Source organism: Cervus elaphus, chromosome 11 (genome assembly GCF_910594005.1).
Source record: "Cervus elaphus chromosome 11, mCerEla1.1, whole genome shotgun sequence".
NCBI lineage: Eukaryota > Metazoa > Chordata > Mammalia > Artiodactyla > Cervidae > Cervus > Cervus elaphus.
This window is the reverse complement of record NC_057825.1, coordinates 100,636,581-100,650,503: the sequence shown is the minus strand read 5'-3', so window position 1 is coordinate 100,650,503 and position 13,923 is coordinate 100,636,581.

Here is a 13,923-nt window from a genome sequence, read left to right as displayed (position 1 = left end):
TCCCTGGGCTGGGAAGATCCCCTGGAGGAAGCATGGCAACCCACTCCAGTATTCTCAACTGGAAAACCCCATGGACAGAAGAACATGGCTGGCTACAGTCCATGGGGTCACAAAAGAGTTGGACACGACTGAAGTGACTTGGCACACACCTGGATGGGCTCCAGGTATAAAAGGCTGGTTTAACCCTTTAACAGCCCACGCGGTGGAACCACGAGTGTGTCTACTTCACAGGTGAGGAGACTGAGGCTTCTGGGGTGGTGGGGAGGCGGAATGACTCGACACAGCCTCCAGGTGCCACAAGTGGACCTGAACTCATGGTACGTGACCCACACCAGCAGCCCTCCCAGCACGTGCTCAGGGCCCCTTCCTGAGACCCCCACCGCTATGACCACATCCACTCCAGGGGCCAGGAGCCAGGACAAACCTCCCCATAACCACTTTGTGCAACACTGCTGGAAATAGCGGAGCCGCAGGGCTGAGGGCCCAGCCCGCCCTGAGTCAGTCCCGCTGTGGGCTCGTGGGCGCCAGTCCTCCACCCCAGATGGAGGACTAAGGACACCCAGTGACCAGTGGCACGGCCCAGCACACGCTGACAATGGCCCGTCCTGTGCCAGCTGTGGAGTGATGGAAACCCAAATCACATTCCAGCGTCTCTCATCCAGCTGTGTACCCCGCAGCCGGTCAGCGGGAGGTGTGTGTGTACACACCTGGTTCATCCCCAGTTCCCACACATCAGAGGCCATGGTGGTGGTGGTGGAGGGGTGCTCTGTAGGGTGGGGTCCTCATGACTGTGATGGGAAGCCTAGGATTTGACTCCAGAAGAAATGAGAAATGACTCAAGCTAGCCCATCCACAGGGAGCCTGAGAAACCTAGTTGACCCTAGCCCACTTGCCACACACAAGTGGCTTCTGCAGCAATGGTTGCCTGGCCCCTGGTCCCTGGGTGTGAGCGCTTGTGTGGCCCTTCTGGCAGCCTGCTCTGGTTTGGAGCTGTTAGTAACAAACAGTCTGCCTTTCATCTATCTGAGGACCTTTGTGCTGGGCACCATCAAAGGGACCTTTAAGTCTCAGAGAACAATCGGTGCTGTGAGCAGGATGGCGTGGCTGTGACCGCTGGCCCTTGGACAGCTCTGTCGGGAGACCGCTCTCGGTTTTTTGTTGGTTCTAGACCACGGTGAGAGGAGAGGGCTTGAGGCAGAGCTGGGGCTCCGGGGTCGGGCCTGCTGCTGCTCTGTGACTGCCACTCTCCCCTCGCCCGGACACCCTAGCGCGAGAATGTCCACGTGAAGGGTGCCCACTGGCCGAGCACCAGGACTGCGCGTGCGTCCGCGCGGCCTCTTTAGAGTCACGGGGAGATGCGGCTGCCCGAGCAGCCCTCTCTGGGTTGGTTGTTCCTCTGTGTCTCCAGAAGAACCTGCATTTATCCAGAACTTCGTCCTATCTCCAGAGTCACTTGTTTTAAATCATCCTCTGGGGCAGGACCCTGATTTCTCTGTGCGTTTTGGGCGATCCCCGAGGAAGGAGGTGTTGGTTGGACCCCCCCTCACCCCTGCCGCCACCGAAATAGAGAAACGATCCTCGTCTCACTGTCCATGTAGCTCAGGGGCTTTGTGGCTGCATAACTCACTGTGTAACTCCCATTAAAGGGCTCAGTTGCAATAGAGCTTTGTTTTGAACACTCTCTTGACCCACTTTTGAGGCCGTGGTTAGAGGCTTGTCATTTCCCTTTCTTGAGCAGCTGATCAGGTCCACACTCCAGCCACTTCCCTTGTCAGGCTCTCCTGCAGACAGCCCTGCCTCTGGCCTGTGACCAAGTGCCACAGCTATAGGACAACCAGGGGAGGCCCTAGGCCCTGGGGTTTATAATGCCAAGTCATTCAGGTTAGCCAGTCCATGGGGAGCCTGTGAAATCTAGTTAGCCCCAGCCCACTTGCCACACCCAGGCTGCTCCCCACAGCTCCAGCTGCCTGTTTTTCTACCCCAAGGTACTGGGTCCCCCAGACTGGCCCTGCCTGGAGGTCTTCTCCCATCTGGAGCGGTAAGTAACAAAAAATTCTGCTTTCCATCTACCCGAGTGAGTGTGTGTGTGTGTGCACACGTGTGCATGCATCTGTGTGTTGTGTCCACTCTCAAAAGAACCTTTAAGGACTCCCTGGTGGTCCAGTGGCCAAGACTGCGCCCTCAGTGCAAGGGGCACAGGTTTGACTCCTAGTCAGGGAACTGGATCCCACATGCCTGCAACTGAGAGTTTGCACGCCACAAGTAAAAGTCCTGCATGCCCCAACAAAGACTGAAGCTCCCATGTGCCGCAGTTAAGACTCAGCACAGCCAAATGAATAAATACTGAAAAAGAATCTTTAAATCTTGCAAAACACCAGTAGACCAAACCCTTTCTGGCTCAGGAAAGTCTGGAAAGCACTAAGCCTGTGAAGGTGTCATGGAGCTTTCAGGGACCTGGGACCTGACCTAAATCTGGGTCTTGAGCAAAGAAGGTGTGTGGGGGTGAATGTGGGTAGGCTGCCTCCAGTGTCAGCCCCAAAGGACAAAGGAAGTTGCTACCCACCTGCATCTATTCCCCTGCTTGTCCTGTCGGCCAGGAAGATAGATCATTCATTCACTCCCTCACTTATCCACACACTTGGTCATTCGCTCATTCACTCACTACTTGTTCATCAAACATGTACACTGTAGGCTTTAAGGATAGAAAGATGGTTAAGATTGTTCCTTCCTTGAAAAGCTCCTAGACCTGTTCCATGGGTAATAAATAATCACTGTGGGAGACATAAGGTGCCAGGAGCGCCCTGGGAAGAAGCCGGCCTTAGCGTGCAGGAAGGAGAGGTGGTGGGCCACACAGCTGTGTTCCTGGAGTTGAGATGCGCCAACTAGAGAAGAAGTGGAAGGCGAATGCAGACACAGACGAGGACGTTCCTCACCACCTGTGAGCATCGCAGCAGACGTCACTTCAAGGGCAAAATGAGAGCCTGTGGATGGGATTCTGGCTGATCTCCAAGGATGAGGAAGTGTACATCAACAGAGAAAATGAGGATGCCGATGGGAGATTTTAGAAAGTAGGGCAGCCTCGTGTAGGCAGCGCACATCATAAACCAGACTTCAGGTGTTTCAGACAGTGGCACTTCCCAGTCCTGTTCAGAGGCCCAAGGTTTCCAACCCAGGACGCAGCTGCAAGCACTTGCTCTAAGGCAGCTCCAGCATTGATTGCGTTAACTGCAGACTGGTTTGTGCACATGTGCGTGTGTGTGCGTGCATGTGTGTGTGTGTGTGCGTGCGTGCGTGTGTTAATCGCTCAGTCATGTCCAGCTCTTTGCAACCCCATGGACTGTAGCCTATCAGGCTCCTCCATCCATGGAATTCTCCAGGCAAGAATACTGGAGTGGGTTGCCATTCCCTTCTTCAGGGGATATTCCCAGCCCAAGGATTGAACCCAGTTTTCCTGCTTTGCAGGCAGATTCTTTACAGCCTGAGTCACTGGGGAAGCCCAGTTCTCGTGTGTAGAAACATGCACGACCAGGATGCTTTGTGAATTAGGCTGGCTCCTCAAAGGATCTCACATGTCACCTGCTGAGATCCCTTTGCTCACTCAGCAGCTATTATTGAGGACACTCCCCGTGCCAGTGGTGTTCCAGGCTTGGAGAACAAGGCAGGCGTCCCAGAGGGCAAATGTTCTTTAGACAAGTAATTAGTAACGCATGCATGCTAAGTTGCTTCAGTCATGTCCAACTCTTTTCGACCCCATGGACTGTAGCCCACTAGGCTCCTCTGTCCATGAGATTATCCCGGCAAGAAGGCTGAAGTAGGGTGCCATTCTCTTCTCCAGGGTATCTTTCCAACCCAGGGATTGAGCCCACGTCTCCTGCAGTTCCTGCTTTGGCAGGTGGAGTATTTACTACTGAGCCACTGGGGAAGCCCTATAAATAGTAATTGTATTCATTAAATCAGTAATTTTATTTTTGAAAGATTTTTTTTGCATGTGTACCATTTTTTAAAAAGTCTTTATTGAATTTATTACAATATTGCTCCTGTTTCATGCTTTTTTTTTTGGCCCCTTGGCATGTGGGATCTTAACTCTGACCGGGGGTGGAACCCACAGCCCCTGCACTGGAAGGTGAAGTCTTAACAACTGGACGGCCAGGGAAGAAGTGGCTGATTTTCAATTGAAGAAAGTGCCATGAGAAATGATGGGGGGAAGAAATAAGTGAAGTGGAAAGGCGGGTTCGTCAGGGAAGGTCTCTGAGAGATCAGGTGCCTGAGCCCCCCAGGAGGAAGTGATCAGGTGGGGGAGCATGCAGGCCCAGATGTGGGAACACACTTCCTCTGCTCAAGGAGTGGAGAGGAAGGGTGATGAGACCCTGAGATGAGGGTGGGGTGGGCAGGGCAGCTGGGCAGCGCTGGGGAAGACAGCCCACCAGAAGGCTGTAGGCACAGGCTTGATGTGCCCTGAGCATGGCTGGAGAAAGCCACCTGCCGACCCGCACGGGGGCTGCCTCGTGGCAATGGCGATGGAGGCCTCGGGCCTAGACCAGGGCGCTGAGGGAGAGGGAGAAAACGGACCGGGGGCGGAACATTTTGGAGTCTCCAGGGGCTGTGGTGTCAGGATGATAAGTGGGAAGTCAAGCAGCCCAAGGGATGTCCACAGACCCGGGGTTCCACCAGGAGAGCAGCGCCTTCTGACTTCAGCCTCACTTCTGCTTTCTAGGGCTCTACACGCCCTCCACCCATTTATGCACTGGTCCTGCCCTGACTCCCTGCCCCACCCAAAGCTGAGGGTTCTACACTTTGTTCAAGGGCCGAGCTCTCTTCTCTGTATTGTCAGCTCTTTCCAGCAGGCCACAGTGGATAAAAAACAAACCCAAATTGTTACTTTTCCCTAATGGATGCACTGGCAGACAGAATCCAGAACCAGGAGCGAAGATTACATCTTCCCTTCTGGCCCTAGCCTGTGGGCTTTTGAACCAAGAGTTGTGAAGTTTTTAGTGGCCAGTCACCAGACTGCCTCCTGCTTTCCAGTGCAGGGAGAACTTGGTGGCCACAGAGACCACAACACAGTGGAAATGATGCGTCGACACAGAACAAAGCAGTCAACGGGAGAAAGTGGGAGATGACTTCACATTCACTCACTTAGGACACTCAGTGTCTGACTCTGTGGCCCATGGACCGTAGCCCACCAGGCTCCTCTGTCCGTGGGATTCTCCAGGCAAGAATACTGGAGAGGGTTGCCATTTCCTCCTCTAGGGGATCTTCCTGACCAGGGATAGAACCTATGTCTCTTATGTCCCCTGCAGTGGCAGGCAGGTTCCTATCACTGCTGCCACCTAAATTACTCTAGTGTGTGTGTGTTAGTCGCTCACTCGTGTCCAATTCTTTGCAACCCCACGGACTGTAGCCAGCCAGGCTCCTCTGTCCATGGGATTTTCCAGGCAACGATACTGGAATGAGTTACCATCTCCTTCTCCAAGGGGATCTTCCTGACCCAGGGATGGAACCTGGGTCTCCCGCATTGCAGGCAGAATCTTTATGTCTGAGCCACCAGGGAAGCCCCAAGTTACTCTAAGGCTGTATTAATTAACACGAGTATAGCGGCACTTGAAACCCGTGAGAAACTCAGGGTGACATGTGCGATATGGTGGCCTTTCTCCCGGGCTTCCCCAGTAGTAAAGATCCCACCTGTCAATGCAGGAGACAAAAGCGACCCGAGTTCGATCCCTGGGTCAGGAAGACCCCCTGGAGAAGGGAATGGCTACCCACTCCAGCATTCTTGCCTGGAGAATCCTATGCACAGAGAAGTCAGTCTCAAAGAGACGGACACAACTGAGCAACTAACACACACATGGTTAGAAAAGTATTTCCTTTGAAGTTGTTTAAACAAACCATTCTTTTTATTTTATTGATTAGTTCAAATGAAACTCAAAAGGTTCAAAAGGGTGAATGGGGAAAAATAAGTTTCTTTTCACATCTCTCCCTCAACCACCCAGCTGACCTCCCAGGAGGCAACCATTACTACCAGGGCATTACTACCTGTGCATGTGTCCCAGATGTCGGCCACCTAAAAGCAGGTGTAAGAACAGTGGGGAAAGGCCAGACAATACACTGGGTGTTGCTGGGACAATGACCCATGATATGGAAAGATGAAATCAGCTCTCTACCTTCACCATGCATAAATGTCACTTCTAGATGGATTAAAATCCTAAATGAAGAAAGGAAAAACCATAATCTTGGGATAGGGATGAATTTCTTGAGACACAGAAAACATGAACCATAAGGGAGAAAGCTGAGAAAGTCTATCTACTTCATTAAAAACAAACAAATTGGGCTTTCTGGGTGGTGCAGTGGATGAGACTCGGCCTGCCAACGCAGGGGACACAGGTTGGATCCCTCCTCCAGGAAGAGCCCGCAGGCCACAGAGCAACTATGGAACCTGAGCTCTAGAGCCCGTGAACCACAACTGCCGAACCACATGTGCCTAGGGTCTGGGTTCCGCCACGAGAGAAGCCACTGCAATGCGATGCCCAAGCACCGCACAATGAAGAGGAGGCCCCATGCGCCGCAGAGAAAGCTGGCGAGCAGCAACGAAGTCCCAGGACAGCCAGAAATAAATAAATGCAAACTTCTGTCAGTCAAAAGACAAGTCGTAGTCTGGGGAAAGACATTAGCAAAGGATAAAACTGAACCAGGACTAATACTTTAAAATACAAAAAAAAAAAAAAAACCCACCTACAAATACCTTCTCAGATCTACTAGTTTGGCAAAATTTAAAGAGTTTGAGAACGCTAGGTCTTGAAGACAAGAAGTTACAGGATTGCTACTCTGGTGGATAGCCACATCAACAGAGCAAAGAGGGAGAAAACCATATGATCATCTCAACTGATGCGGAAAAGCATTTGACAAAATTCAACAACCTCCATGGTAAGAACACTTGAAAAATTAGGAATGGAAAGAAACTACTTCAACATGATAAAAGCACGTATGACAAATCCATGATGAACATCATATCCAATGTGAAATGCTAAAGGTTCATCCTCTAAGATCAGGAACAAGGTGAGATGCCCACTTGCACCGCTTCTCTTCAACATGGTACTGGAAGTTCTAGCAAGTTCATTAGGCAAGAAGTAGAAACAAAAAGCATTCAAACTGCAAAGGAGGAAGTAAAATTGTCTCTGTTTGTAGACAGTCTGATCTTACATGTAGAAAACCCTAAATATCCCACCAAAAAACTTTTAAAACTAATATAGAAAGTAAAATGGTTCAAACCATTTTACAAGAAAAACAGTATAGTGGATTCCTCAAACAGAATGAAAATGACCACATGACCCGGCAATTCCACTTCTAGGTATACATCAGAAGAATTGAAAGCAGGGTCTTGGGGAGATATGTGTACATTCATGTTCATAGCAGCATTCTTCACAGAAGCCAGATGTGGAAGCAACCCAAGTGTTCATTTAAGGATAAATGGATAAACAAAATATGCTACACATTAATACATACAGTGGAATAAATATCATTCAGCCTTTAAAAAGGAAGGACATTCTGACACAAGCTACAACATAGATGAACCTTAATGACAGTATGCTAAGTGAAATAAGCCAGTCATGAAAAGACAAAATGCTATATAATCTGAGTTATATGATTTGAGGCACTTAGAGTAGTCAAATTCATGAAAAGAGTAAGTCTAATGGTGGCCGCCAGGGGTGGGGAGTCATTGCTCAGCAGGTTAAGGAACAGCAGTTTCACGAGAAGAAAAGCGTCATGAGGATGGACTGGGCTACTGGGTGCACAAGGGTGTGGATGGACTCAGTACCACTGAACTAACTGCACACTCAAAAAATGGTTAAGGGGCAAATGTTATGTGAAGTGTTTTTTACCACAATTTTTAAAATTGTTTTCTAAATAGCAGTTTTGTTGGGCAGTTAACGAGAGAACGTATGTAGAATGGTGAGCCCAGGGAATTACCTGAGCAAAGGGGATCCCTCGTGGCCCGCACAACTAAGGACCGTGAGCAGCACCCACACTGTCACCGACTGTGTGAGCTACGGTAGACCTCTGGAGAGGCAGAGAGACTGTGACTGAGCTGGGTCTCGACTGGTTTGCAGGAGGGGCCTGGGGCAGGGAGGGGCTCCTGCAGATGGAGGGGCAGGAAAAGAGTGAGGAGAACGTGGGGGTGCAGAGCCCAGGGGTCAGGAGAGGCGCGGGTGGTCATGCTTGCCCTCACCACCTCCCTGGGCCAGGACACTAGCTGGGTACAAGTGTGTGGAGGGTGAGAGGATCCAGACCCTCTGAGCTGGAGGTGCTGGACCCGAGGCCTGAGCTTTTCTTGGGGAAGAAATGGAAGCTTCTGGGCTGAAGGCAGCTGCTCAGAACCCCAGTGACCACAGCTGACCCCAGACCAAGCCCAAAGGGGCTGCTGCCTCTGTACCTACTTCTGAGCTGGGTGGGCCTCATTCACCCACAGACCCAGGAGGCCACCCGAGGGTGGAAGGTCCACAGCAGGCTGGCTGGGTGACTGAGGTGCGGGGAGGGAAGGGAGGATCTGCCCACTGCAGCCCTGGTTCACACCCTGATGAGACGCCAGCTGATGGCATGGTGGGCACCAGGGCGTGAGCCACGGAGGAAGCACATCCATCAAGGATGGGTTTCTCCTGGGCTGAGAGATTTTGTTTGCTCATGAAAATTCTAGTTTCCTTTTGAACCTGTTTCCTTCCCTGGGATTGCAAGGCCAGGAGGACCCCTTTTAGGAACACAAAGTGAGGCAGTGGTGACGCCCACGGATCATCCTTTGGTTTAGGTCTCAGAGGTCGGTGTGGATGGACTCCCATAGCTTTGTCATCTTCTGAGCTACAGGAATTCACAGTTGGCGTCTCCCAAGTGATGAGTACAGAAACCCCCACTTGCAGAAAGAGAAAGGGACAAAAACAGCCTCAGGCTCAGGAGGTGACCGCCAGGAACAGAGGTGGGGCTGCAGGTATGTGAGTAACAGCCAGAATGTTCTCTAATGGAATCTGGGTCCAGTAAGGGAGAGAACGTCTCCGCTGAGAATGAAGGTGTGTGAAAGGGCACACAGGTGACTGTGACGAATCCCGGGGACTTTGGTGAGCGTTGGTTCATACGAGCTTCCAAGTCCCAAAGCTGACCACGTGGCAGGCACCACAAAGGGCGCACGACACCCATGATCTCAGTGAATTCACAAATACCCCGGTGGGAGGGGAGTACGCTCGTTCTGTAGACCAGCAAAGCGAGACCCAGAAATCAAGTCATTCATCTGAAGTTGCTCAGTGAGTAAACAGAAGAGAGTTTTTTAACGCAGATATACCAAATTCACTCTCAACAGCTGAGGGTTCTCCAAGGTGTCTGTCGTATATTCAATGTTGGGCCAGAGAGAGGGCCATAACTGTGATAAAATTAGGGGTGCAACCCTGACGCACTCTGTGGCTGTTTTTCCTTTTTTTTGACTGCGGTGGGTCTTCTTTGCCTCAAGAGGGCTTTCTCTAGTTGTGGTGAGCGGGGGTACCCTTTACTGCATTGCACGGGTTTCTCATTGAGGTGCCTTTTCTCGTTGCAGAACATGGGCTCTAGGCACGTAGGCCTCAGTAGCTGCAGCATGCAGGCTCATCAGTTGTGACTCAAGGGTTTTAGAGCACGGCCTCAGTAGCTCTGGCACACAGGCTTAGTTGCTCCAAGGCATGTGGGATCTTTTCAGAGCAGGGATCAAGCCAGTGTCCCTTGAATTGCAAGATGGATTCTTAACCACTGGACCACCAGTGGAGCCTGTATGTGGCTATTTTTGTGGAAGATGCTCTGCAGAAGAGAAAGCCAGAGGCCACAGTTCAGAACAACCAGATGCCTGGATGGTAATGTGAATGATCAAGTCCTCTTTGTAGGAAGGAAACCCGGGGCAAGAGGACTGCGACACCAGCCCAGGCAAGCAGAGAGCAGAGCTGTTCATCAGCGGGGTCCCCACGGCTCCATACCCATGGCCTCAGAGGCACAGCCGTCTCTGTCTAGCCACACTTCTAGCCTGCCTGCTAGAGGGCGGGACCATGTGAGGGCGGAGAGAAGGAAGATGGCATTTCCGAAAGTGGGGAGCTCTGAGGTTCATGGTCTCCTGCCCCCAGCTGGCTGGGCTGCAGGCACCAGCTCCTGGTGGAGCAGAATGCAGAGCCTCCCCAGGTCAGCAGGCTAGAGCCAAGATGCTTTCCTGAATCGGATTTCCAATGACAAGCTCTCTGTTCCTTGTCCGTGCATGCATGCTCAGTCATGTCTGACTCTTTGCGACCCCATGGACTGTAGTACACCAGCCTCCTCTGTCCATGGAATTCTCCAGGCAAGAATACTTAACTGGGCTGCCATTTTCTTTCTCCAGGGGATCTTCCCGACCTAGGGATGGAACCCAGGTCTCCTGCACTGCAGGCAGATTCTTTACCACTGTGCCACTTGGGAAGCCCCCTGTTCCACGTCCACTATTCATGAAAAATTGACATCTCTCTCTTCCCCTCGGCCTCCCCACCCCCCTACCCATCAATCTTGTCCCCAGAAGGATCCACTGTGAAAACTGTGGCTTCTCTCCTACCAGGGAATCATTTATCTACATATTTACAAATGGATATTGTCTTAAAAGAAGATTGAGTCCAGGGTACTGGCCGGCAGCTTCCCCATTTCATCTCCAAATGATGGGCTTTCCTGGCCATGCTCCTCAGTCTGCACATGGGTGTCTAGTGTCCTTCTCCAGCACAGATGGCGTGGCATCCCACGGTACGGACACAGCCCTTGTGGGTCTGGGTAATTTGTCTGGTGCTGAGCGGACGTAGTCACAGGTCTTCTTGAGAATGGGTTTCGCACAGAGTTGCTCCTTCCCATCAACTAACCAGAGGTGGGGAGAGGGGCGCGGGGGAGGTGACGTCTTGCCTCAGAGAACCTGGTAATCCCAGGATTCTGGTCCCTCTGATGTTTACGGGATTTATAGGAGATGGTGGATCGGAGGGGTGATGGGGTGAGGGGGTTGATGTTTGGGAAATGGATGAGGTCTAGAAAGTCTTTTGTCTAGGAGGGGGTGAGCCTATGAGGCTATGGGGTCTGAAACACCTTCCGTGGTGCAATGGTAGCTCTGCACAGTCAGGCCTGCTGCCCTCAAAGAGCTGAGCTGGTCGGATGAGAGCCAGCCTCCTCCTAGGGGCTGAGGTGCTATCCACTCTGGGCAGCCAAGCTATGTCCTGCAAACCTCTGGGTGCAGCTCTCGGGAGCCTCTCTCTCAATCACCCAGGTGAAGCTCCCCTCCCTTCCTTGCAAGAGCTCTGCTCTTCTGAGTCATGGACCAAGAAGTGGGGCAGCCAAGAGCCCTTTCTTTTTTTTAAGCCCCAGAGCTGGAAGAACTGGTCTGTTTATAGTGATAGAAATCAGTTTACCCGAAGGACACGCTTCCTGGCAAGTTCAGGAAATCAGTGGGACACAGCGCCATGGAGCCTGAAGGGCCCCGGCTTCTCCAGAAGCCCGCCGGCATGTGTAACATCGTCCTCCTTTCTCACTTCCCTCCCTTTCCCACCCTCCCTCCCTGTCCTTCAACAAGCCCTCACCACTCTTCCCATGTTGCAGACACTGTGTTAAGTACTAGGTATTGAGAGGTGAGGGTCATGGGCTTCCCTAGCAGGGGTAAAGAATCTGCCTGCTAATGCAGGAGATGTGGGTTCGATCCCGGGGTGGGGAAGATGCCCTGGAGGAGGAAATGGCAACCCGCTCCAGTATTCTTGCCTGGGAAATCCCATGGACAGAGGGGCCTGGTGGACTCTGATCCATGGGGTCACAAAGAGTTGGACATGACTTAACAACTAAACAACAAAACCAAGGGCTGAATAAGCAAGTTCCTACTACTCCTCAAAAGGACATGCCATTCTTCTGCACCGAGTTTCATAATCTGCTTGGCTCAAGTTTTACGGTCTTATTATGTTTTCTGATTTTATGCTGTCCCAGATCTCCAGGGTCCCTATGCCAACGCATAGAATTACAGGCTGTTCCCTGGGCCCCTGTTTTTGTCCCAAGCGCTTGGCACTGACCAAGCCTTCCAAGGACTAAAGAGACGTGGGCACCTGCTGGACTCCCCTCTCTCCCCTGGACTAGAAGTCACACTGGCCTTGGCAAAGGCCCTCGTGGCTGCACTTGGGATGCTCACAGGGACAGTGGGCCCCCCTCCACCACTCAGACTCTCACATCCCTCCCTCCTCAGCCTGGTCACCTGTGCTCAGACATTGTGGGCGTGGCGCTTGGAGGGTGTGTTTGAGACTGAATGAATGAACAGGTCACCAGGTGGAAACCGAAGCTCAGAGAGTTTCTGCTTCTGAGTTTCAGGTCTGCCTCTTCATGAGTCCTAAAGGGTGATATGCAGGACTTCCCTGCTGGCCCAGTGGCTAAGACTCCACCTCCCAAATCAGCGGGCCAGGGTTCAACCTCTGGCCAGGGAACTAGATCCCACATGCCACAACTAAAAGAATCTGCGTGCCAAAAAGAAGACTGTGTGTCGCAACTAAGGCCTGGACAGCTAAATCGATCAATCAACATTTTAAAGAATAAAACTAAAAATAATGTACAGAGCTGAAAACAGTTGCCTTGATTTGGAAGAGATGGGTGGGGGCATTAGTACAACTTTCCTTACTAATATACATTAGTAAGTGTATTTTTTCCAAGAGAAAACAAAAGCAGAAAACAGACAGCAAAAGAGGGCCCATTAGCACAGTAGGTGGGAGGTTAAAGGCTTCCAGTCAAGTGGTTTCTCTAGGAGTGGGTGACTGGTTGTCCAGAAGAGGTCAGTTTCCATAGGGAGGCCTTAGGAGGAAGTCCAGGTAGAAGTGTGAGTCAGAGTGTAATGCCTGCGATCAAGGCTGTTCCAGGATGCACCTGCGAAATTCTAATGTTTACTAAACAATTCCTCAGAGTCTGAAATGCATGCTGTGGGGCAAACCACAGTGTGAAACCTGGAAGAGACATGCTTAACAGGGAGCAGCCGCTCTGCCCCAACCTGCTCGGAGGGTGAGTCGGCATCAGGGGGCGCCCCAGCCCAGCCCTCCCTGTGCATCGAGTGCTTCCTGATGTTTTGGGTGACTTAGGCCAGATTCTTAAGTCACAGCTCGATGGGCAGGGGGTGAGCTGTCGTGCAGAGGTGAGGGTCCCACCCCTCTCCAGGGCGGAGAGATTGAGTCGGATTAGTCTCAGGGCTGGGTTTCCCAGGTGATGCTAGCAGTAAATAACCCGCATGCCAATGCAAGAGACATAAGAGACATGGGTTTGATCCCTGGTTTGGGAAATTTCCTGGAGGAGGGCATGGCAATCCACTCCAGTATTCTTGCCTGGAGAATCCCGTGGACAAACGAACCTGGGAGGCTACAGCCCTTGGGGTTGCAGAGACTCGGACACGACTGAAGCGTCGTGAGCATGCAGCAGTCTCAGGGCTGAACAGGAGGGAAATGACTAAGCTTGAGGTGTGCTTTATGCTCTTCAAACTTTGCCTCTTTCCTCCTGAGCGCAGCCTGCCCTTGGCCTTTCCAGCTCTGCCCCAGGAGCTACTCTGCTCCCCAGGGATCAGAGCCTTTCCAGCTTCCAGGACCCATGGATGCCTCGCACGTGGCCTGGCATTCCTGCTCAGGCTCTCCTCACTCTCCCCTGTCTTCTTCTCCCAGAACCCGTCTGTGCCTGTTTCCTTCTGCCCTGGATGCCTCGGCTCTTCCCCCAGCTCCCCCAGCAGAGTGGCTCTGACCCCCTCAGGGATTCCCATATTTATCCGGCAGCCTTGCAGCGTGAGGAGCAGGGCCTGACCGTCTTCCAGGGCTCCGTGCCTGCTGCTCCTCTGCAGGGAAGGCTGCCTCCTCCCTCCAGGTAACCACTGCTCACTCCTCAAGGGTCCCTTCTTCCACAAGCTCCCTGGGCCCC